Source organism: Drosophila gunungcola, chromosome 3R (assembly GCF_025200985.1).
Source record: "Drosophila gunungcola strain Sukarami chromosome 3R, Dgunungcola_SK_2, whole genome shotgun sequence".
NCBI lineage: Eukaryota > Metazoa > Arthropoda > Insecta > Diptera > Drosophilidae > Drosophila > Drosophila gunungcola.
Genome location: NC_069139.1, coordinates 11,503,174 through 11,528,975, shown reverse-complemented (window position 1 = coordinate 11,528,975; position 25,802 = coordinate 11,503,174). Strand labels below are relative to the sequence as shown.

The following is a 25,802-nucleotide window of genomic DNA, read 5'->3' as shown; positions in this document are numbered from 1 at the left end:
TTATTCGAGACATAAAAGTAAACTTCTAAAGTAAATCCCTTTAAATTGTTTAAAAATTAAGTATTTTTTTTTATTATCTGGGATATTTAGGAGTAAAAACATTAAGTCTAAAAAGCTATATGAACTTCAGGAGAAAATATGGATCTTTAAATATTAAGTATAATTAATATTTATCAGCAAAGACGTAAATTTTTTCTTTGGTCGTTGCTACTGTGATAGCTGTTTGTCAGGCTGCAAAATTAGTCTAGCAAATGTTCAGACTGGGGAGGGGATTACATAGGACCAACTTGGTGCCAATAACTCAACTAACTGTCGCTGCAAGTGGTCGCCCGTTCTTCGTCCTTGCCCCATAGATTTTCGCCCTCCCTGCTGGCAGAAAAATGAGCTACGAATTGTTAATTTCGAGCTGCAGCTGAGAAAAGAAATCGTTTTGGCAGCCAGGCGAGCGCAGCCACGTGGCAGCATTATTAAAGCCTTGTCAGCGGCAGTAAAGGCAGTGGCAGCAGCATCAGGAGCCGCCGCCGCACGTGGCGCAAATTGTGGCATAAAACGGTAGCAAAGACACCTGCTGGCTGCTCTGCATATTAATAAGTGGCTCGGGCCACGCTTTTCCAGCCACCATAATGTACATTTCCCAGGTTAGTGGGTTGGCTCTGGCCCAGCTGGCCATAGTGAAGCTTTCATTAGACTCGTTGGCCAATTCCGAATGCTTTTGTTGTTGGTGTCCAACGGTGCGTATACGTTGTCGCTGCTGACACTGCGGCTGGCTGAGGTGCACGCTTTAAGTATTAAATTATTTGCCAATGATTTATAGTTATTGTTAAATTTTAAAATTTTAAAACTTGCGCTCAACCAAAATCTTTAAATATTTATCCTTAAGCTTATATTAATAACCTTTTAAGAGTATATATTATATTAATATATATTATATTAATTATATTATATTATATTAATTACTTTTTCAACATTTACGGTTGCTTTTGGTGCAACTGATTGGATTTTAATTTTTAATAATAAAGATGTTAAAAGTTATGCGTTTCTGTATCATATAAAATAAATTGTTTTAAAACAAATCTATAGCCAAATTAAAGTAAGAAACTGAAGTATTTTCCCAAGAACAGCTAACGTAAAGTAAAAGGTTTTAAGGCTTGTTAGAAAAAAACTCGTGTCCATTTGTAACTGACCAAATTTGCACCGCAATTCCAATGGCATTCTTGTGTTCCTACCAATCGAAGAACACGAGCACTAATGGCCAAAGCTGCATCTGAATACGCAGCAGCTAAAAAAGAAACGGCGATATCCTGGCGACAGGAAGTCTGCCGTCTGCAGCAGGATTCCGTGTCTGACTGCCGCCCTGTCTCTTTCGGCCCGTCCTTTCAACTGCATTGCCGCACTGCTGAACTTGAGTTGGGGCCTTGGTTTGAGCGGATTTCATTGTGTGTGTGTAGAAGGGAGTAGGGTTCGGTAGGGACGCCAGCCGTAAGTGTCTACCCGCTTCTGATCCTTCTAACGACTCTGTAGCCAGTTGCCAAATTTACTTCAATTTTTTATTTGCCGCCATGGCACGTATAGCGTGCTAAATTTTCCGCACGCATTCTTTGCTTTATCTCTATCTCCCCATCTCCACCTATATCGCAATGTCTATGTAATTCGGACCTAGCCCTGTAACTGATACCTCAGTATTCTGTTTTAGTGTATCTTGTAAATGTAAAATTAAGCTTGATTTGTATTATTATTACAAATACAAAAAGTTAAACTCAATTTGCAAAATTAGCGTGAAATACTTTTAATTGACAGATTGATTTATGGTTAGTGTCACTGTTTAATGGAAATGGGTTGAAATTTAATTAATTATGATAATTGGTTATTCAAGCATGAAATAGCGAAAATTTGGCGAGTTATATAAGCATTTTACTTTATGTGTTAGACAGGTTAGACTTCGCTAATAGTTATTAAAATCATAAGAGAGATTACCGTTTTTCTGTGATAACTTTTTAAAATGAAGAGTGAATTTTTGGTGAATTGAAAAATTGTTAAACAGCTTTATTTTTCCCCCGTCTGCATTTTTTAAATTAGAGGGTATCCCGCACTTCAAACTAAGCCCACGTGCAATCCTTTTTGTTCTCGATGAGTGCACTCCATTGCCGGTGGCTCGACCGGCCCGTCTGGCAGTTTGCCAAAAAACTGTCAAAGCAACACGAGACAACTCCCCGCCTCCAGCCACCATCCAGATTTCCGCCCCTGGAAAGTCGAATGTCCTGCCGGAGGACAGGGACATGTGTGAATGCCAGGAGGAGCTCGCTATGAAAATTCTATACAAATAAAAATGCAATTCACACAAATGGACTCTTCCCCCCCCGATTGGTTGCAAAACACTGACAGGGGCATTGGGATTGGTCGGAACTGAGGGGTGCGGGTGTCAAAAAAAATCAGTGATAAACGTGGACAAGCGGCAAAGATTGAATTAGTTTGTCGGACTCTTTTTGGGTTTTGTCGGCAGGAACAAAAGTGGACAGCGAATCGAGAGTTCTGGGGGTGTAGGGATTACAGGACCGTGCTGGGATACCCTTTGGGTGGCATAGTTCATTTGTTGTATTCTCCGCCTCACTTCGAATTCCCTGTCAAATGCATTTATTGATTTACTTCATAAATCTTTTGTTCAATGGTTTCGACAAAATGCAAAAAGAAACAAACATGAATGACAGCAAATCTACGGCATGGCATCTAATTTAATTTTTGTTGTTCGCTCTAATACTGCATTGAAAATAGACCCGATGAATTTTTAGATTACACCGTTGCTATGCATTTCATTATTGTTCGTTATATTCAATTTGTTGTTATAAATTTATTTTCAATGGACACGTCTATCTGGTTGCAAGCTGGAGTGAAATGTGCTATACAATTGGAAATTTATTTACGGCATTGAAATGCTGAAAACAATTTTAAATAATTTTGTAATGGTTTTTAAAACAGGGGAAACAAAGCCCAAAGAAGTTGTTTGGTAAGATTAGTTAAGAACTTTTGTTTGTTCGTTCATGCACTTAATACCAGTTTTCCATGGTGTTTGTAAATAGGTAGAATATTGGTCTCTGCATAGTAGTTTGGTTCTCACAATAAGAAGTACACACCCTATTTCATTTGAAACAGCATAGTTGTCAATTATTGTTTGCGCCAACAATTTCGATTTCCGCAGGCCCTACAACTTTGCGATGATCACGTTTAGTTGTCCGGCCTTGCAAATAGTTTTCTAATAAATTGGACAAACTCCAAACAGCCAGAACAGAATTGCTAGTAATGCAAACTGGCTAACCGAAGGTAGTTCAGATGACTTTACTAGCAAATTTGCAAGGCAATTTTGCTGTAGCTGACACTTTTCTATTAAGGCGCCCAGGAGGCGTATGCGTTATATGCTCTTGCCATGCTCATGAATTGCCTATCCTCAAGACAGAAACACGTTATCTCGATTATTTTGAATGATGACTATCCTGCACGCATTCGATCCAAGGGGGTGTCGGTATGACATGTTTCATAAATATTCAAAATGCATTTTGTGCATCCCCTCTGACATTGATGCTGATGCTGACGATGTGTGCATTTGGGTCCAGGCTGAGATATCATGTCCGAAAAATTCCAGAGTTTACTTCTGTTGTATGAATTCATTGCTCTCGGGACGAACAAAAATAAGTGAGAATACTATTTGGTCAAATGTGACGACTACACGAATATCTCCTAGTCTGGAAGAACTATTTTTGTGTGAAGTAAAGTAATTTTTGAATTACTTTAGCCCATTCACTTTCCAGTAACTTAGAAAATTTCTTGACCAAGCACCTTGCTTAAAATCAGTGCGAAAATATCTTTTTACATTAAAATATATATAACGGCGAATCGTATAGTTTGATAGAATTATTTACGTGTAAATAAATTAATTTTTTTAGTCTTTAAGTGTAAACCCGATCATTTTCCAGTAACTTAGAAAATATCTTGACCTTGCTTAAAATCAGTGCGAAAATATTGTATTCTATATACCCTTTTAACCGAAATTTAATGGGTACTCACCATATGACTGCAGTTTGGTCCTGTTCGGACTGACCATGAGTGATGTGCTGCTGAAAATGTATTTATAAAATTTATGCTTTGCCCACACCAGAGGTCCTAGAGTACTCAACATGGCAAGTGGATTCTTCACTTTATGACCGGGGCGAAGTCAACAGCTTCACGGATGGTTTGCAACTATTTCGAATACATTTGGGAGCTCGAGTGTTTGTTATATCTTAATTTATTTATTTGTTTATCAGGCTCCCGCAAATAAAACAAGCGATGTGAGTGCGTATGTATGGGCTTTGGGTTGAGAAGACGATGTGTGCCAAATAAAGCAGAATGCCAGTAGTTGTCAATTAAATGGAAATGACAGGAAAATTGGTACCTCCGTTCTATGGACCGAAATAAACGTTAGGCGTCTAATTGGGTCTTTAAAACGTTTGAGTTGGCCTACCCGAAGAGAGTAATGAACTCAGGTGCCCACTCGAAGATTCTCATTAATTTCGGGGAATAAACTTCCAGACAAAGATGGCCAGGGGAATTGGTTGTGCTAGAGGAAGATGTTCACCTTTAGCTCATCATCAAGAGAATCGTATTCCCTTCCATCCACCTAGAAAAGTGTTTAATTACAGGGCACAGCAAATCCGTCAGCATATTGAACCAGCCAAGTGGAACGTGTCGAGTACGGTTAGTTAGAGCGAGTAAGCAGCTGTCGCTGTCTCGTTCTCCATCTCTAGCGTTTAACCCTTTGACGAGCTCAATCCGAACCCAAAAAAAAAATGGAAAACAGCAAAGCCAAATGAACAGATAGCAAATGTCATTAGTATTCAACTTTGGGTCTGAGGCGAGGGTAAATCGAAAACTTCAAGGTGTTATCTTTTGAGCTAATCGGGTATATTTGAATTTGAATGTTTGAATGCTTTGTGGTAAGTGTAATAATATGTAAGCATGCCTTTCGCAAAACTTGTATGCAAACCATTTATTCATACAAGTTTTCTTAAGGTTCGAAGCATATATTGTAATAATAAATTGGCGTGTTAAAAGTGGAATATGTCACAAATGTTCCAATTAATTATTTTTTTAAATACCATAAACACCATTCATTTTAAAAAGTGTGTGCCAAAAGGAATTTTTAAAAATTTTCACCATTTTAAATGTATTTTGATAATTTAATTTTCCCTTTTCACCCTTGTTGGTCAGTATTTTTTTTTTTGGAATTGGTTAAACATTCCGTTTGTAAATCTTTTCCCCTCATTGTGATTGGGCTTTATATAAAAGCATACTAAATTACCAATTAATTGCATAAAATATAGAACTTGGTAATCGTTTTTGAAATTGTTAGAACAACCCTCCGCGACTGTTCAGACCTCTTTGTCGCCTTGTGTTTGCTTTCGCCCTGAAATCCTTGGTCCTGTTGCCAGCTGTGGGTCACACGCATATGCATGAAGCGAATATGGACCGGAGGGTTCGTTTTGGGGGGGTTACACTGTGGAATCAGAGTGTTTTGGTGTGGCACTCATTGGTGCGTAGACTGCCGCCAGCGACCTTTCGGTTGACTTTTCCACTTTGACGAAATTAAATCTGCAATGCTAAAATGATGATGGACGGACTTGTGTGTGTGTGCGCTTGAGTAAAAATTGAAAATGCGATCAGATGAGGGTTAAAGGGGAAGTTTGGTTCGAGTGTTGCTTGCGCATACGTACCACGTTCTTTACAGTATTTTGTGTGCCGAATGGATTGAAGAATTTTTAACAATACAGTTATGACTGATAAATATTTTTTTTAGCATATTGAGGAAGTAACATTATTTTTATCGTTTTTACAGATGTTTAATACAACCGCGCAATCTGTAATTTAAACAAAAGCTGATTTCGTTTCAGAAAACCAAAATTTAGTTTCAACAAAAATTTAATTTGCCTAATCTTATATTAATCAATTTAAACTCTTGGACGCGTTTCTATTTTAAATTTAATAAAATTCTAGAAATAAATTAAGCGCTCCTTTAGCTAATGCATATCCCAAGGGAAGATATGTAATCAATGCTCAAAGTACTAGTTATATTAACGCCACAATGAACATGCACGTATCATTTAATTCATTACTTGCATTTGCGGATGTCCAGCTGGATTTTTCTTTTGCCCGAAGCTCTAACTGATGCAAACGTCTAAAATTTTAGTCCATTTGCATGTCCATGTTCAAGTCCAGATCAGCAGTTAAAGGGAGCGAGCTACAGAATCAAAAGCAGCGACCAAAGCAAAATCAGGAGCAACAACAACTGCAATGGCTCTGGAAGTGAAACACTTTAGTAATTGGTAGCTTATTTCCATCAGCAGACAGAATGGCTGGCGGGGTCGGGGCTGGTGTCTAAGGGAAGAACTAAAGAAAATGAAGGGACAAAGCCAGAAAGCAGGACCAGAGTTGGAACCGGAGAACAGGACTAAAGCCGGAGCTAACGGCATCACGATTATGCACAAAAGCCCGACTGTCAAGCTTAATGTGAAACGTCGCACAAATGAAACAAATGCAAAAAGCGATAGCCTGGGATAGTCGGGGAGGGTTGTTGGCGAAATAATAAAATGGAAACGACACATTTTACACATGGCTTTAATACGAGGTTATATTGTGTGTGCTTTTGGCCAGCCAAACTTCAAGAGTATCTACATATATTTATCTGGTTCTTACAATTTCCTGCTGACTTTATGCTTGTAGGTCGGTGTCTCCCAGTGGACGGCAAAAAAAGCGAGAAAATAGAAGAGCCAAGGCGAAAAGAAAGCTGAAAAAAAGGTTTCTACTTTGACATAATTAAACGCATTTGAAAGATGAAGATGTCGCCCTGTCGCAAATGGGAAGAACAAGAGCAAGATGAAGATGTTGATGCTGACAGCAGCGCCACCCAACCCAACCACTGCCCCTCCTCCGGCTGAGCCTGATTCATGGCATGGCCACGTCGTATAAGCGAAGGTGTGGCAATCTGCCACCTCAGTAACCTCCACCTTCCAACCTCCTACTTGCCACCACACTGATGATGAAGCTGATTATGTTTGGCTCTCTGGCTGTCCCACCGTCGGCCTCTTCAACTTATATATTTTTTACTTGGTCCTATAAAGAAGATTAAGTGCGCTTGGTCTATCAATATTACACTGGAAAAGATGAAAGGGTCGGAAATAAAAATTCTGCAGATAATTCTCAATTTTTGTTGGTCAGTGTTTTAATGTTTTTTTTCCCTATTTGTGTTGTATGATGTTGATACTTACTAAGTAGAAAACTTAAAAGTAAACCCTGTGAAGATACCTCTTATGGGTAATTGTATTTGGATTCTTCTTTATTATGAAATATATTTATGGTCAGTTATTTTAATTTTAAATACTTATGCTTTTATTTTTTTTCAAGGATTTTTCCTCGTCTTCCTTTATAACACTTATCCACAATCAAATTAAATGCTTTGTTTACTGACAACTGCTAAAATTTAATTTAAATGAATACCAATATATACATTTAATGTAGACATGGTTAGAAATGAAAAATTGATCTGAGTTTTTTACCATTTTCCGTTTCTACAGTGTCAAAGTGCAACAGCTTCGTCCTCTATCTCACCGCTGGAGCAAGTTGAAAAGATTTGAGCGGTATTCGTGGCATTTTATTTGAGTTATTTAGTTGGTCGGCTGACGATATTCCCCCTGATCGTTCTGGTTCCACTAGCCATTCCTGTTGGCATTTTATGGCGGCAATTTCTCTTGTTTAAGGTGCGAGAGCATCAGCCATACCACACCAACCATACCACACCATTCCTGTTCTTCTTCGACTTCAACTGTTCCGTGTGGTGGCTGCTGTGGTCGATGTTGTTGCTCTTAAATCCATAAATTATGCAGACATTTAGCAGCCGCCACGAGACCGAGGAAAATTACGTATACGCCGCGTGTTCACCGCTTGTCCGTTCATAATTTAAGTTTTTCCCGCTTTTGGCACTTTTGCTCTTGTTGCTATTGTTGTTTTCTGGCTAGCTGGTGTTGTTGTTGTTTGTCAACATGTCTCAGAGTGTTGGAAGCGGTTTATTATTGCTGTTGTTGTTGGTATTTTCGTTGTCGTTGCTGTATCTGTATTTCTGGATGTGATTGTGGGTGTTTGTTTTTATCTGTGTGCCGCCTGCGGCCATGGTGATAACTCTGATGACGTTGATGAAAAACTTTTGATTGATGTGGTGGCAAAAACTTCATGTTTGTCATTAGGCGCAACTATAGGCGGTAAGGGGCGAGAATGGGCTGAAAGGGTAGGTAAAGGGTTTTCCTGGATGTGTGTGTGGGCCTCGTCGGTGGGCGAACTTAAGTTTTTGGCATAACAAACGACAGTCGGCAAAAAGTTCTTTCACTGCGCGCGTGTTTTGATGCAGCACTCGAAAAGCTTTACGAAAAGTTTTGTTTATTAATTAATTGGGGGCTCGTGCGTGTGAGTAGTTCAAAAGAGTATCTCTCTATGGGGCGGCCAAATTTATAAAGCCGATATGGTTTTTGTTGGGACTTAATTGAAGAACTCGATTATGATACCCGAGATCAGAAAAAAAACATTAGCAGTATATTAGAAATAAATATGTAAAAAAATCTTACATATATTGCAATTTTTTAAGGGATAAGATTTATTTAATTCACATAGAATTTTAGTAGATATGCAATGGTTGATATGCAAATATCTCTTAAAATATAAACAAAATCTTGAGGCATCATTTTTGTTTGAAAGCGAAATTACTATTGTATAGGCTTAAACGCAGAGTTGATTTTGCAACAACAACTGAAGCAATTAAACCTTGACATGGAATCAGTTACAAACTCAACATTTTATGCACTCACCTGCGTACTTGACAACCTTGGCAACGCCTAACGAGATCTACTTGCAGGTTGGGTACCCTTATTTGGTGCTGCGGCTCTAACTATAGTTTTGCCTTTGGCCCTAAACTGTATAAGTACACCTGTACCCCCAGCCTGCTTCCTACAAGTCGGAGCCATTCATTACGGCGTGTTTTCCTTTGCCTGGTTGCAACCAACAATGCCACACTTTTCCCCACTTCGTAGTTCTTGTTTCCACTTTTTTAGCACTTTTTTTTAGCCCTTCCCGCTCTCTTCCTCTCTATCGCCCATTTGTTGAACACTTTTTAAACTTTTCTCGTTATTTTTGCACATTCGCTTGGGTTTTATGGGCACTGCTACACTAATTACCTTGTTTTTCGGAGAATTAACTTTTCGATTACTGTTGCCACAGTTTGCTACTGCTGCCAAGAAGAAGAAACTCAGAAGTGCAGTTTTCAAAAAAAACTATAAATGGGGAGGGAAGAAGTAAAGAGAATCTGTATAACGAGTAAATTGTTTCTGGGACAGCCCCCCTAAATGCCATACATTTTTGAAAAATTATAGAAATATGCAAACGCACTGGAGAGCTGCAAATCACAGACAGAAATTGTGGCTGCAAATTTTGTGGTTCGGCAGTTTGAGAGCCCGTTTTTTTCTCTAGCCCTCTTGCCTATGAAATCCCCTTTTTATTCACACTTTGCTGGGGGGGGCAGTAAATTGGGGTCGACCTTGTTGAGTTGAAGTTGATTTTTTTACATTAAATTCTGCCCGTATGTATGTATTCATGAGAACTTATACATAGTCATTTCACAATTTTTATGAATATAAATATTTAACTTTGAAAAAAGTTTATATCATAGTTAGGTTCATTGAATAAAGCAGTATACCTTACTTTGACGGCGCTAAAAGCTTTTAGACAAAAGGGAGTACCTTTTATCCTGCCTAATGGCTTTTTGGCCTTGTAATTTTATTATTTAATAGTGTTATTAAAGCAGCAAAGTTACTAAGTCTTAAGTCAAATTAAATCTCTTAAATGACCAATTACGGCATTTCAATTAAGCGCTCATAAAAGAGGTACTTTCAAACCAGTTATAAAGTTTCTGACGCTTTTTCTTTGACTTTAAACTTTTTCACTTGCGAACTTGCAGTTTTCTTAAACTTGTAACTTTTTCATGAAACTGTAATTAACTAATTAATTCCATCTTGATTTCTTACAGAAACTGCTGGAGTAATAAACAGTATTAAAGGTAAGACCATTTACAGTCAGAGCTCATAAATTAGGGAAATCACTCATCCTTTAATTTTACATTTGACCTCCGTTTGTTTGTTTTATTAATGCATCCTTTGCCCCCCAGAGAGCTCTTGCTTTTTTAGTTCTGATTACATTATTAGGTACTTTGAATGTTGAAGGTTTTCATAAAAGCAGAATTCCCCAACGACACTTTTAGCCTCGGGCTTAAAGCTGAAAACTTTAAAATGTAATTTGTGTGTCGAAAGCAGAATAATGGGTATCTTTTACTATTTAAAGAAAGGGGCAGAAAAAAATATTTTCCACATTTGATTGTAAGATTTCTTAAATGGGTGAACACAAGTAAACATTCAATTTTTCAGCTAGCATATTCTCTTTTCGTTCAATCATCTTTCTTCAAGCTGAGCTGTCAGCGGTTCTTTTTCCATTCAGTTCCTTTTTTTTTTCGTTTCCTAGAAGAAGGGAATATCTTCATGAAGTTAATTACAAGGAAATGCTGCAGTGATTTTTGCTCGCTAGCAACACGCCGAAGCCGGCCATTGGCTCCAGATGGTTCTTGGACTGACCGTCGTTTACATTTTTCCTTTGCATTTTCCTTTTGGCCATTTTCAAACGTAATTACATTTCATTTTTCTCGCTTCGCTCCTTTTGGGACATTTCTCTTCTTCATATCCCTGGATCTCCGGCGACTGAGTCGTTCATTATCCGGCCCTGTCCATAACATTTTGTTGCACAGTCGTCGCTAATCTTGGTCGACAAGTTTCCCTCGCCCACCCGCTGCTCCTCTTCATTTCCCCGGGCTATCTGTCCCTGTTTCTTGGCGACTGTTTAAATGTCAGTTAAAATCCCATAAATTCTCCTTAAATGACTTCTGTCTGCCGCAATTTCGTTTGCCAGCACTGCTGACCCTGGCAACGTTCGGACGGATATGGGCAAAATGGCCAAGACGAATGGCCAAGAAGAATTGCAGTTGGCTTTGGGCTGGAAGCTGGGCTGAATTAGCCCTAAGAGCCGGCAAATCACACAAAAACTAGTAGTCTCCCCTTAACTTAAGCTTTAATTCATTCTTAACTGAGAGATAAGGAGGCACTTTTCTTCATTCGTCTTACTTGGTAAGAGGAGATGGGAAAAGCGTGAATTTCTTCGGCTTTCAGCCAAACTCAATGACGTAACATGCAACTTGCAACTAACAACTTGCAACTTGTGAAATTGGTTCAATAAACTCATTAAATGCTTTCAACTTTCTGTTTCTTGTTTTTAAAAAGTATTTTTTTTTTTATTCTTTGCGCTTTGTGAAAACTTTTCTGGACAGAAATGGCGGTCATTCGGTCGCCTTTTTGGCTCGTTTTCAACTTGTCGCATTATCCTTTTTATTGCCGTCGACATTTGCAACGCATTATCCTTGGCAGCTATTTTGGTTTTGTTTGCTAGAAAGAAGATTTTCCCTATTTTTTTGACATTTTGTAGTATGCCAGCGGGTTCCGCGAAGGTTTCATAACTTTGTTGGGCAGTTTGACTAATGTGCTGCATTAAAAATGAATCTGTGTGATAGGATTGCATAAAAAAAATTTAAAATCAATTTAAAAAGCAACGAGAGGAAAAATTTAGCCCGCGGCACAATTCAAATGGATTTGATTGTGTAATTAATTTAGATTTAATGTGAACAAAATCATATATTTTTAGTCTTTTTAAAAAAATTAGATATGAAGTTGATGACTTTTTTTTTAGCCAGAAGTGTTAATAAGTGAGTGGGGTTTTTTTTTTAACTTAATCCATTTTATAGATGTTTTTATAGAAGTAAAATGTACATAAACCATTCTATGATCTCATTCGCACTTGTTCCCATTCGTTGCCAATAAATATTTGGCCCAGAAAGCATTTAACTTATTTGCCTATTTCTGGCTGACTGGCTGGCTTTGTTCCTGCTCCTTGGGCTTCTTGCCAAGCAGGCGGCAAACAATAAATTTTGTGGGGGAATTTAAGCGCGACCACATTTTAATTTGTGGCAGCAACAGCAGCAGGAGCAGCTATAGCATTGGAGTATGGAAAAGCCAGCGGCAGCTTCCGATTCCAAGCCTCAGCCTAACACCTTGGTCCTGGCCCGCTGCTATGCTCCTGCCGTTTTCCGGAAAAACCGCAGCATTCATCGTTGCCTGGTTGCGACTAAAGGCTCACCCATAACTATGATAACGAGTGGCTCAGACGGGGGATTGTGGACTAAATGGCGGTGGGGGAATGTCAATTTATTTGTTGTGCCACCAACCGCAGCTGGCTGGGTTGCCTTGTGCTGTGATTCTTTTGGAGGTTTTGCCAATTTTGTCGGCTTCCTATATTTTTTTTTTTTGGCTTCCTTTTTTTTCTTTTTTTTTTTTTTAGCGGCGTGGAAATTCTTTATGAAAACTTTGTTTACAACAATCAACTCGCAGTCAGCCCACTTCCTTATCCCCGCTAGCTTGCACTTACTTCGCCAGTATTGAGTTGACAATATTTTTAATAGAAACTCACAGACTGCCAGCCCAACTTTTCTTTTACTGACTAAGGAGGAGGGCAGCCAAGTTGGGAGTCTCTCCAGCTTGTGTTTGTGTTTCAATTTGTGTGCCTTTTATAGAATTATGCACTTTTACCAGCTTGCCTTGAGATGCACAAGTTGGCCAACAATTTGGAGCCAATTGAGTTGTAACTTTTCACTTTTTTCCATACCGTCGTCAACTGCATTTCTATAGGATGATACATGGTTGATTCCAATGGAATGGCGATTGAGAGTTTAGGTTTAATTTCCTTCTATGGAATAATTGATTATGTGAGAAGTGCCACTAATCAAGGGAAGTTTATTGCTATCCTCGATGACCGGACCTATAAATTCTTAGTACTTTTCTGTAGTAAAAAGAAAATTCTTAGCTTCTAAAAAATCTATAAAGGAGTACACTCGAGTTATTATAGTTAGTCTTAGCCGAATCTTAGCCGATCTAACATCCTTGAGATACTTGTGTACCCAACCAACGCAACCTAATCAATCTCCTTTTAATTATCTAATTCGCTTTTGTAATTTCCCCATCTAATTTGCAATGCTAATCCCTAGGCAGCTGCACTTCCGATTTGGATTTTAACTCTGATTCCAATTCCATTTCCATTTGCCGTAAAAAGCAGTTTGAATTTGTTTTACTTTTCCTTCCATTCACTTACATTTGCTATTCCCATTTGGCAGTCCATAAAGAGTTCTGCCCACGTCCTCTCCCTTTGGGCCATTAATTTCTGGCTAAGTCAGGGGGTAAGGCCAGGAAAGAAAGGTTGGTGCGGGGAATCTCCCTGCCAAAGCAATCCCATCATCCATCGAAGGCCATAAAAGTTGGAATGCGAATGAGAACGAAATGTTTTACTCGCAATTTGCGCAGTGTTGTTGTCTCATTAAAAGCTGTCAATTGTTCGTCATTGTAATTAAACAAGGCTTTTAAATGGGTAAACACTTTGCAAGTGATATCAGGTGGATTTCCCTTTGGTATAGAATGTACACAATCCATTTGACTATTTAAAGAACTTATTCTGGTTGACAAAAAAGACTTCCCACTTTTGTTCAGCACCTCTTCTTATATCCCCTCTGGCAATTTGTAGTCTTCTCATGCCCATTTTATTGCAAAAGAGAGAGATGTGGGTTTCCATGGTGGCAAAAGTGTGTAATAAAGCTCAGTGGGTACATGTATATATATGATGTGATTTTATTCTGTTTCCTGGGGGTGTGGTCAGTAAGCTGCAGAGTGTTCTGCTCTTCGGGGACTGCAGTTTCTTCCGCTGCAGCGACGATTACTGAGGGACAAAGTAAGTATTCGCCCTGGGAGCCCTTTTGCCGCAGCGTCATTGTCGATGATAAATGCGTAAGAAATAAGAAAAGTGTGAAATAAAAGTGAACTACTTGCGTAACTGAAATAATTGAAACTGAAGGAAAAGAAATCTTTGTAAAATGGTGATGAAATTCCATTTATATTATTATAATATTGAGATAATATGTTACATTTTAATGCAAAACATGGAATCATTTAAATTCAAATAACTTAACTCTTAAATTTAACTTTATTTAAGCCGTAGTAAATTTGTGTTCGTTCAAATATGCCATTTTGATTATCCTTCCAATACAACTACAAATAACGACTACTAAGTCCTAAGTAAGCGGATCATAAAAGCATAAACTTAAATCAAGTAAAATCAAATACTATCCAATAAAGGAAGAGGCTAATAAAATATGAGAATATTCATGCTACTTCTCGTACACTTTCTGATGCTTTTCCTGCTTTTACAGCCCATCCCCCTAAACGAGGGCTTAATGCATTATGAGCTTTTTGGCCTTTTGTGATGCTGGCTCGTCTTCCACTTGAGTTGTGTCAATCCCCGGCTAAGACTCAGTTGCCACAATCAACTTCATTGGCCAAATCCGACCTCACACACACACAGGAACAAGGGAGATCGTGGTGTGTGTGAAAGGATATGGGGAGAGACTTATTGTGAAGTATCTATAAAAATCATTAGACTTAAAGTTTTATCTATGCCAGCAAAAAAAAAGGAAAAAAAGAGAGGTGTGAACGACTTGAGTTTAACCTGAATTTTCACACTGTCTTACAATTTTTTTTCCATATTGCATCAGTTTTTATTGTTTGCGGAAAGAGAAGAAGAGGAATAAAGGACAAAGGAGGCTGAAGGAACTAGGAGTTGCTGCCAGGACATATGGGAAAAGCATGTGAGCAACTCGGTAAATCAATATTTGAGTGTGTCTATGCCTTCAGTATTATCGCCCTTCCTGCAGCAAATGCAATTGACTCTGAAGAGTGGAGGCAGCAGCCGAGATTGGTTGGAGGCGACTTGAATCCTGGACGCAGGATGAGGTTGTCGAAAAGGAGGCGATGTCTGTTAGCTGCTGGGCCGGTGGCATTTGAGGAAATGGTAGATAAATTTGCTTTTAAAGCGCTTTAAGTGTCGCGCATTGGGTGAAAGCCAAAAATAAAGGAAAAACAACAAGGGGCATTGGTCTCCGAAAAATCAGGAAAAGGACGTAACGCTCACATCGATGTACACGGTAGTGTATCTGTGTACATTTTTTTTACGTGTGTCTGCAGAGGAGATGATTGCTGGCTAAAGTGGGGTAGTGTATGTTGGGCTACAGCATTCCCCTTTTTTCACTCATAACATTTTTCAATATTGTCGGATTTTGTCATTATTTGCGTATTTGTTGCGCATATTTCATTGTTTTTACAAGTACTGTGTCAACTTCAAACAAGATGCGACAAAAAATAAAATAGGAAGAGGCTTAACAGCCCACCCTTAACTCTTTACATAAGCTGCTGGATTTCCTCTTTTTTGTGTAAATTAATTCAAATTGAAAAACAGCCAAAGAATATGTAGCTAAAAAATATAAAAACCATATAAAAACATATTAAATTGTATGTAAATCTGAATAGATGTGTGTTTGGATTCGGTTGGCTGTAATGCTAAAGGGCTGCAAATCGCAAGGCTGTGCTGCGCCCCCTCAAGTGGAGAGCCCCCAAATGTGTGCTACAAATAATCTGTTTCTGTTTCCCCTCGTTTTTGCAACATTTACATTTGCATTAAATTTCAATTCGCAAAAAACGACGAGGAGCGTTCTCGGCCCGCTTTGCCAGCGAATTTATAACTAAATCCCCGGCATAAGCAGCTCAAATCCAATGGTATTTGCCATGTTCATCCCGTACTGCGTTCCGGAACCCATTGATGCCCACAAAGGAAGTCAGCCGGCGGAGGCCGTTTGATGCCCATATGTTGACTGGCGGATGCGAATCCGCCGTAATTTGAATAGGACAACAAGCGTCGAAATAAAATTCGATTCTGATCCCTTCGAATCTATTTAATGGCCTCCAAAAAGCTTTTCAGGCGGATTTCGAGATGGAGAAGTTAGTTTTATTACCACGGTTTAATTTGTTAAAATTGTGAAACATGCTATATCTTCTTTGAAATATTTAAACCAAATACTATTTTTAGATGAGATACACGACTGCAGTTCAAACAAAAAATTATTAAAGATCACGAAAAATAATCGTTATTAGCAATAAATGTTAAGATAATTCTTATAACTTTCAGTGTTTTTACTCGATTGTTAGTTTAATTGTTGATGTATGTGAATTAAAAATTCCCTCTGGTGCCAATGTGTGTTTATTACTCAAACATGCTTGTTGTTGTCACTTGTAACTTTTTGTCAGAAAATATGTTTATGCTGTATTTATTCCCCACATGTACGGCTAATTTAGCCGTCATTTGCCAAAGATTTGTTCGGCTTTATGCAGTAACAAATCAATTTTCGAACTGCTGTTTGTGTGGGTGAATAAATCATGTATTTTATTTGTGTTTGTCTCAGTTTTACTACACACTACTATTTTTATCACAGCTTGCTGGACGTAGTTTTATTTTGACCCTTTTTTTTTTTTTTGATAAGTGCACTTCACGTCCAAGGCGACGTACGTGTGTCCATTTATTTTCCTATATATGTCTATATATATGTTTCTCTATATATATGTGTTTATGCTCATATGAGCAATAAAATATATAGAAGTGGTATAAGTGCTCCCTAAAATCACTTCCAAGCTTGACGTTACCAGCGCAACTTCCTTCCTTTTTATACCCACTTTCTTCCACTTGCACTTTGGTGACTTGTGTTTGCTCCTTTTTCGACGTCCTCGTCATCGGCATCTTTATAAAGCTCGCTTCCACCATACTTCCCATCGTCGGTTTTTGTTATTGTTTGTTAATATATAGTTCTCCTTACTGCTGTAGTTGTTGCTATTTTTACTTAGATGCTGCTGTGCGTATGTATTTTACTCACGTAATAACGATAATAACGCTTATTTCTTTCATTTCTTTATACTTTTTGCCAACCACTTCCGAGGTCCCCACTTATTTTTTTTGGGTGGCAAGATGTAAGAAGAGTAGGGCAAGTTGTCGTCGGGAGTTCTTGTTGCTACTGTAGATGCTGCTGCTGTCATGTAATTCTCTTAGAGCTTTAGTAGCAAAATATTTATTGTGAAGTTTTTTTACAGGGTATGGGAAAGCATTTGGGTATATAGTATAATAACACATTGTTAATATTTATTAAAACCGAGCTAAACTTATTTAATTTGCGTTTTTTGGTTTGGCGACACTTTAATTGGTTTTTGTCCAATGTTTTCTTGGGATTAAACAAAACTCCACAACAATTTTCCTCTCTTCCAGTTTATATTACAAGTGGAGATGTTTATTTAAGAAGTGAAGATATCGATATAGATATAGATATAGATATAGATCGGAATTGCAGAATAATTGTAGTGCTTTTCATATAAACGAATAAATCAATTACTTTTAAGCATTTTATAAAAAAAAGACAAATTTAGAATTTTCCACAAAGTTTTGATGTCGAATACTTAAAATTTTGGAGTTTCTCAGCACTTTGAAGCATCAAATGCGCTTAACTGTTTCCCTCTGCCAATCTTTTTCTCGTACTTTTTCCATTGTGACAAGCATAAGGGGGAAATGAAAAGATGAATGGCACAAAAAGCAAAGCAGACAAATTGATAAAAAGTCACAAAATGAAGTCAACTCAAGTCACAATGACAGTCACACAAACACGAAGCGCCGATGAAAATGATAGAACTCCGTGGCTTGACTGAAAGTTATTGTTATTTTTGCGGATTTAGTTTTCGATTTAATTCCTGTTTGTTTTCTTTCGGTCTTGTTTGTTTTTCGTGTTATGTTAAGCAAAAATTCTCTTTATGGAGTCAGGGTCACGTAGTAAGCTATAGTGGATCATAACTACGTGGTCTTTTATCTGACCTTAGACAACACAAATCGGAAACCAAAATTTATTTTATTATTCGTACACATTAAAAAAATATAGTCGAAGCACAAGGGGATTTTTGTGTGTTTAAATAGAAATAATATTTCGAGAGAATGCTTTTCAAACAAATAATTTGATTGTCGTGTTGCATATTTTTACCTTTTACGTATGTGATTTTCAAATAAACTTGCTGCTTAACACATTTAGCTTATGCCCAACTTTAATTATTCTTAACTAATTGGCCAGAGTTCGAAGTTAATGAACGTACATAAACAGTGTGTTAGACTGATTTAATTAAGCTTATATTCAATTAAAGCCATGTTTTTCTGGGCCACATCTTCATGATTTTCTTTGTATACGTTACAATAACTATGCAGTCGTTGTCAGGCATAATTGAACTGCAGTCATTGACAGGCAGGAACAGCCACAAGATGCATATCTGCATATGCATTTTAATACATGTGTATTATATGGATGTATAATGCTTGCCGCGTCACTTGTGGCATGTTTGCATTTGCCTATTTCAGCCGCATTAGGGACAATTCAATGCTGATGTCTTTCAGCCGCTTCTGTAATGCCATGTTCGATGTGTGCCCCTTGATGTTTGATAATTTTACTGGCAGTAAGAAGTGAATAGTTGAAGGCCTTGTAATTATGTGGGTGGTCTTTGGGTCACGTACAGCAAACAATGCCGTAAAATATTAAATACCTATCAGCTTTTGCTCTTACCTGCGTGCGGAGGGCGCTATGGAAAATCCTGCCGGGTCCTAAGTAGTCATCATCACTCATGCGTGCGCAGATATTTTAAGTGCTTTCTCCCGGAACGTGCACCGGGCTCCAGCTCCAGCTCCAGCTCCATTACAGGAAAGGATGTACAGGCAGGCAAAGCGGCAGACGGCCAAGTAGTGAAATATAATGCCTATGCTTATATCTCGCCTGCCTTGCAGTTCAGTTCTACCAACCTAACCCAGCACATCGATTACCCATCTAACGTTGAAATGCTTTAGGCCTCACCACTGTGCAAAGTCTGGTTTAAGGGCCATAATGAATGGCCACTTGAAGCGCGTGAGGGGATAAAGTCGAAGGAAATTGTCGAGCAGGGTTGGCCAACTGCACTCCAGATGATAGCAGTCGATTATCGATGAAGAAGGGGGATATAATGCCATTAACTTTTGCAGGAGAAGAGCAAAATTTTCTATATTTAATGATGGTAGTGCAGTTCCTAATACCAACATAATTCTAGCTATAGATCATTGTTACGAAAAATTGATATTCTTGATAAATTACTTTAGAACCTATTGTGACCTGTTCAAATATATAAAATTATATAATGATTATTAAGATTATCAAAAATTATGAACTAGTTTGCAATTCGCAACATCTTTTCAATAAAAATCTTAAAAAAGAATATATATTTTTTAATTTTAAATAATTAAGATTTTTTGCAAATGATGCACCTTTTAAAGACTAAGTTTTAAAGAAGTTAACTTCTTTTTATTTACAAGTGTTGCTTTCCCACTTGCCAAACTTTATCGCACACAAACAGTACTGGACTCTCCTGCCAAAAGGCTTAAATGCGCAGCAGTAAATTCGGTCTCACATGCATTATGAATGCATTAATGGGATGGCTGTTGCTGTTGTTCCTCTGAGTATTGTTGCTAAGGTATTATAGTTGTTGTCAGTATTGTTGGTATCGTAAGTGTTTTTGATTTGGTTGTATGTTTTGTAACAGGTTGGTTTCTGCACACAAGCAAAACCGTTTAAGTTGCCATTGACTTGCCGGTGGTTTTCCTTTTGCTATTGTCACAGCTTATGCTGTGCTGTGCTGATAATGGTATTGTCATTAAAGTGGAAAGAGATAGAGCTAAGGAAATAACAAAACAAAGCTCCGAAAATCTTAGCGGCACACAATTTTCCTCCTCTTCCTTCAGCCCACACATTTTCCAGCGGTTTTACCCCAAGAGAACAATGAGTTTAGAGCAAATACAGAAAATAACGAAAAATTGCTGTTGTTCTTTGAGAGAAAACACGCTGGATTAAAGCCAGGCACAAAAAAAATCAAACAATTAACCCTGTGGTGTCAACTAGGGTCTGATAAAAACGCCCTAAAGTTGATGGTGTTAAAAAACGTTTTGAAGGATGGCTTAATTTTAAACTTGTACTTGTATTTGTTTGTGGAAATAACAGGCATACAAGTTTTAAATAAAATTGTAAGCAAGCTCGCGCTTGAGATGTTTAAATATCTCGAGATTTTCCCGATGATCAGTAAAATTTTAAAATTCCCAAAAAACTTTGTCTGCCACCAAATTAAATTTAGGTTTTTAAATAAAGGAATTATGACCGCATATTAATTAGAAAAGAATAATTTCAACGGAATTTTCAAAATTTTGTAGTGGGTTAAGTCTCCGATGATGTGCCTTCAAGGTCAGGCTAATACATTGCGGGTCATTTATTTGAAATGCTCTCATCTTGCCCTACTGTTGGCCCATCACTTCACCCCACCTCTGAGCAATCCCTCGAGCTGATTGTCAAGTGTATGAAATATATCAAAACATTTGGCTGTGTTTGACAAGCAGTCAAACTGCTCGAGCGGCCGCTCGTCAAGTGCTGGGAAATCTGCCTCTCGACGGCACTTTCCAAGCACCCAACCCCGTCGTTTTCCGCACGAACGAGGAGTACAAAAAAAAGGAGGGCGAAAAATAAGAGGAATTCGCAAGAAATTTCATTTCCTGATGCTCAACTGGAAACGGTGGCCTGGTGGTGGCTTGAACGCAACCCCAAAGCTCTCAGCCCGGCCTGGACCTCCGCCCCCGGAGCTGTACTCATTTGGCTTTAACATAAAACCAATTTAAACTTGGCCAAGTGGGCGGATGGGTCACGGGGCGGACTGTTTAACGTTCCTCAATATGCAGACAGACAATAACAAACTACCGCGCCAAGCTGCTTTTGGATGGAAAACGAGAAAGAAAACCATTTTAATTTCATTTCAGAGCCGTAATTTTAAGTTCAAGTCCCCACCTGTCCTTGCTGAAGGAGTGTGGGTGTGCTTGGGCGGTCTGCCACTTAATACTCGTGGGAAAAACAACAATGGTAATCCTGCCAAAAGGAGCAACAGCAAAAACAACTGAAGCGCCAAGGCAAACAGCCGAAGAAGAAACTTGATAATAACTCGAACTCGAACTCGAGCTCGCTTGCTTTCTGGCTTTATTCCTTAAGACCCAAAGTTTTTAGGAGGCGTCCCGCCCCTCAAAAGGTTTCGGATGAGGCACGTTTGCCCCAGTCTCCTCGTTCATCCCGTTTGTCTTTCATAATTGCGGGAGATTGTGGAAATTAAGCGACTCGCTCATAATAAAAACCAGCATCCTCGACGATAACGATTAAGGCAACAGATTTATAGACACACACGCGATTCTACATGTGTAGGAGGGCTGTGATATTGTGTGTTTACCCCAACAGGTGCAAAAGTCGCGTTTTCCCTTCGCAGCAAAAGCCTCACTTTCAGGTCCGATCCCAATCCCTCCTTAGTTAAGTGCAAGTGCAATTTAAATTCCAAATTTGTTAAACTGTCACAAGTGTTTTGAATACGAAATGAGAAAGTCTAACAGAAGGACAGTACGTTACATAGCCATAATACTGCAATAAAACACAAAAGGAAACAAACCAAGTTTCCTAGTTAAATAATGATTTAAAAGTTTTCCATGATTATATTTAAATATCTAATGTAAAAAGGATAATAATAATTTAACCTTGTTACCTGAATAAAATAAAACACATTTATTGGTGTTGTTAGATTGGATTAGTTACTGATTTATTGATAAATACATTTTAAAATCTATGGTTATACTTTTGCTATATATAATTTTTAAACAAATTTTGAGATACAATTTCGGAACGCGCCGTTCTTGGCTTATAGGGATTGTGTGGGGTCGGGCTCGGCATAATTATACAGCGCAAATCTGTGAAACTGTGAAGGGACGATGAAAGATTCGAGGTGGCATGAATCGGGGAGTTGAGGGATGGGCAGCGTGGCAAGTCAGGTGAATGTGAAAATTGCTTAGCAAAAAATATTAAAAACAAACCAGAAGAATGAGGAAACTTTCGACTTTTGACTTTCGAGCATGGGCATGGTTCCTAAACAAACACGGACAGGACAACTTTGAGTTACGATGGAACACGCACGTGAATGTGTGTGAGTTTGTTTGTTTGTGTTGGCGTTGGCGTTGGTGTGTGTGCCGTGCATGAGTAATAGTAATGATGTTGGCCCACTCAAGAAGTAGAACACCATACCCCCCTCATCCATCCAAGCAGCGCCATCAGGCTTATGAATAAATTAAGAGGGGAACCCCACCCCCAACATCAAAAATGGGGACAGAAGGCGCAAATAAAAAAGAGCAATTTAAATGCGAAGGAAAAATGTTGAGGCATCTCCAAGAAGCTGAGTGCCGTGCTGGGTGGAGGTTGGAAGGTGAGATAAGGCCATGCGGCAACTGAAGATAATGCCGTTTAAATAGAATGCCTGGCAAAGGTTTTTCGCCGGCGACGCTTTGGGCCAAGTAAACTGCAAGACATGAGCAAAATGACGCCACTGTCAGGAACGGTGGCTGAGGGAGGGGCTGCCAGCTGAGGGGAAAGGTGAGGTAAGACGGTAAGGCAGGCAGCACTCGCACAGGTGATTTACATAGCATACTTAAGTGGAGCACTTTGTGAACCCCACCCCTGCCTTATTTGGGATATCATCATCAGTCCCAACAAATGCCGCACAAAAAGCAGCTGAAGAAATAAAAAGATAGATGGTGAGCGAGAAAGAGAGAGATGGATGGAACTAAGCTAGGCAACAGCCAACTGAAATCATAAAAAAACATTTTATGAATAAAATGTATTACAAGCGGCAGCATACGGAGTTTGACATTTTTATTATGCCAGCGAGGGCTAAAATCAGATAAAAAGAATAACGATGGCAAAGATGAAACATTGATGAGATACACTAAAAACAAAAGTTTCCAAATTAAAAATTGTTAAGAACTGGTACTAAATAATACAAATGACATGAACCACCGATTTTTTATAATTTTTGATCAACAGGCCCAAAAAGCATACATAATGTATATTAAATAAACCCCTTTACTTTTTACGACATTTACTTTATGGTGGACTCTATTTTTTGTCGTTAACAAAAGAACTCTCCCCAACACCATATTTTGTATAAGCTTTATTCTCAAAGCGAGCTCAGTATTTGTTTTGACAAGTGCGAGTTTGTCCAAAAACTTACAGATCCAGCGGAATCAAGTGTCAAGTTTGCCAACCAGTCACAGTCCTAGTGGAATTTTCCGGATTACCGGCGAAAGCCTCGCAACAGTCGCATACAAACAAGTTTTAAGGATGAGTGACAAAATGGGTGGGTGAGCCAGGGGACTGTGTCTCTGGGAACGTTCCTAATTCAATTATTATTGCCACTCCCAAACGAATGAACCAGGACAACAAAGGACATGACCAAAATGTATTTTAAATAAATATGATTTATTATGTTTGACATGCTCGAAAAAAAGGAATGGGTGAGGCCCAAAGGTGAAGGCAATCTGCTCAAAGGTTTTGCCAAACTGCTGTGCACTCCACCACAGCTGCCCCCAAAGTAAAAAGTAAATTTGACTCAAGGTACACATGGATTTTTATGGTGCCACGAGGAAGGGATTGGGGCAAACGACCTGACCCCGGGGATGTATTGTGGCTGCCACCTCTGGAAAGGAAAGGCTTGAATTATCAACAGGTTGACTCTGGACAAGCATGAAAAGGAAAATACGCAAATGCAATATAAATTTACTGTATGATTGATATTGGTTATGCCCCGGCGAACGTGTGTCTATATTCGTGTGGGTATATATATGGATGGATCCTTAATAGCTGCTGTATTATACTGACACAGAGAACGAGAGCTGGCTGAAAAATATCAAAAATATGTATTGCCAGGAGATTGCGGTTTGTTGTGGGTGTGGGGGAAATCTTTTACGTTCAGCCAGCAGAGCCTGAAAATTGGGGGAAATGATGAAAATCACATTTAACTTTGTTCAATCTATTTGCTGAAAATAAAATTGTACGTCCGCAAATACTTAAAGCCAGTGCAGATGTAAATAAGTAACTGAGTCGATCGGAAAGTATGTAAGATATTTGAATACAATGCCTTTAATTCGCTTAAAATAGTTTCAAAAAATATGAAAAAACAAAAATAAAATAATATTAACGAACCTAAAATATTGCAAATAAATGTATGTATTTCCGTAACTCAGCTTGCATATTTGATTGCATTTCAAGCTTCTGAAGGCTATTTAGTTTTAGCATCAGTTCGCAACGAAATATGTTTTCCATATTTGTGGGCAAGAAAATTCACAGGGACACTCATTAGTTCCTGGCTTACACGGACACAATGGAAGTCCAATAAACATGGCCTGGTCTGGGGTCTAAGCTCATAATACCCATAGATTAACGCACAATGGCTACAATTTAGCTGGGGGAAACATGATTTAAACATCCATAAATTCCCAGTGTGCAGTGTTAATCAACGGGAGAGACTAAGCTTAACTGCGGAACGAGCCAGTCAGAACATAATTTGAAACCAAACATATATAAACCCAAAACGATATATCAGCAGAGTCAGGAGGATACAATGGTGGGAAGGCGTCGACTTGTGCTTTCGTGTGGTGGCAACCAGTTGAATATGGAATTGAATGTATATTGAGCTTGAGCAAGGGGTATTAAAACTGTAAGGGGCTATCAGTTAGATCACAAAAACAAAGAAATGACAAGTTTTATACTTATATAAATAAAAATTAAAATTACATTTTTTTTTACTACTTCAAATCAAATTTTGAAAATTTTTACACTTTAGTTTACAATTTAAATGTAAGGAAGAAAAGAAATTAATTCACTTTAAATACAATTTTTAAAATACACTAAATTACCACTTCTCTAGTCTGGTAAGCCTTTTATCCAACAGTCCAAAAGTTCGACTTTATATCCGATGCACAGGCTTAAACATTTATTTTGGCGACTCGTAGTTTATTCGCCATCAGAGTATTCCGAGTTTCCGCATGAACTTTTGGCTTGCGGTGGGGATTGAGGGGCGGATCGAGTTTCGTGACAAGGGGAATAAGTTTTAGTCCAAGCCCGACAGACCTTCAGCAGACCCGAAAACAAACCCGCTTAACCTTAAAATGTTCAGTTTAGGGTTAGACCTGGGCGAGTGCAAAACGCATGTAGGTAAATTTATGGACCCAACTCTGGCAGACAAGCATACTGACTATTTGAAGGTGTGTGTTTGTTGAACCCGTGCTGCCCATTTAGGCTCCTGGCCAGTGTAGTAAGCAAATAAACCCACACAAAACATGGTCCAAGCTGAAAATATTTAGTCGGGCTTTTATGCATAACTAATTGGTTCTGCCTGGTTTTGGTTCTCGCCCATGTTTGCTGCTGCTCCTTCTTATACACTGGCGAAAATTTCAGCAAATGTTATAAGTTTAATAAGTTTCAAATTTTAAATAGTTTACTGTTCTCTCTCTTTATACTAAGTTATAATAAAATTAGTAAAACAAACTTATTAACATTAATTAGGGTTTTTTAACATATTTAAAATACAATCGAACTTTATAAGCTTAACACGTTAATATAGTTATTACAAAAATGATTGAATTATAACAACATTTGAACAGCGAGTTAGTTCTTTTAAGCCTTTGCTCTGTTGGTGTTTTTTAACTTGTTGATTTTGGCGTATAACCTTTTCGGTTTTTAAATAATTTTCTAAGTGTTCTCCTGTTCCTTTGCCTGTTTGTGTGGTCATCGCCTGGCTGTTCCGGCGGCTGGC

At 38.4% G+C, this 25,802-nt stretch overlaps 1 protein-coding gene across 7 annotated transcripts in view; it reads left to right on the top strand.

Moving 5' to 3' along the window:
* Positions 1-25,802, top strand: part of LOC128252849 (cadherin-87A) — a 58,465-nt gene that overhangs the window by 22,694 nt on the left and 9,969 nt on the right. For 4 of the 7 annotated variants that reach the window (XM_052980978.1, XM_052980973.1, XM_052980972.1 and 1 more), the window contains one exon: positions 10,094-10,123. The exons of the other annotated variants lie outside the window; for them this stretch is intronic. The gene's annotated coding sequence lies outside the window, so the exon portion shown is untranslated. The remainder of the gene's footprint in view (positions 1-10,093; positions 10,124-25,802) is intronic. 7 annotated transcript variants of the gene reach the window in all.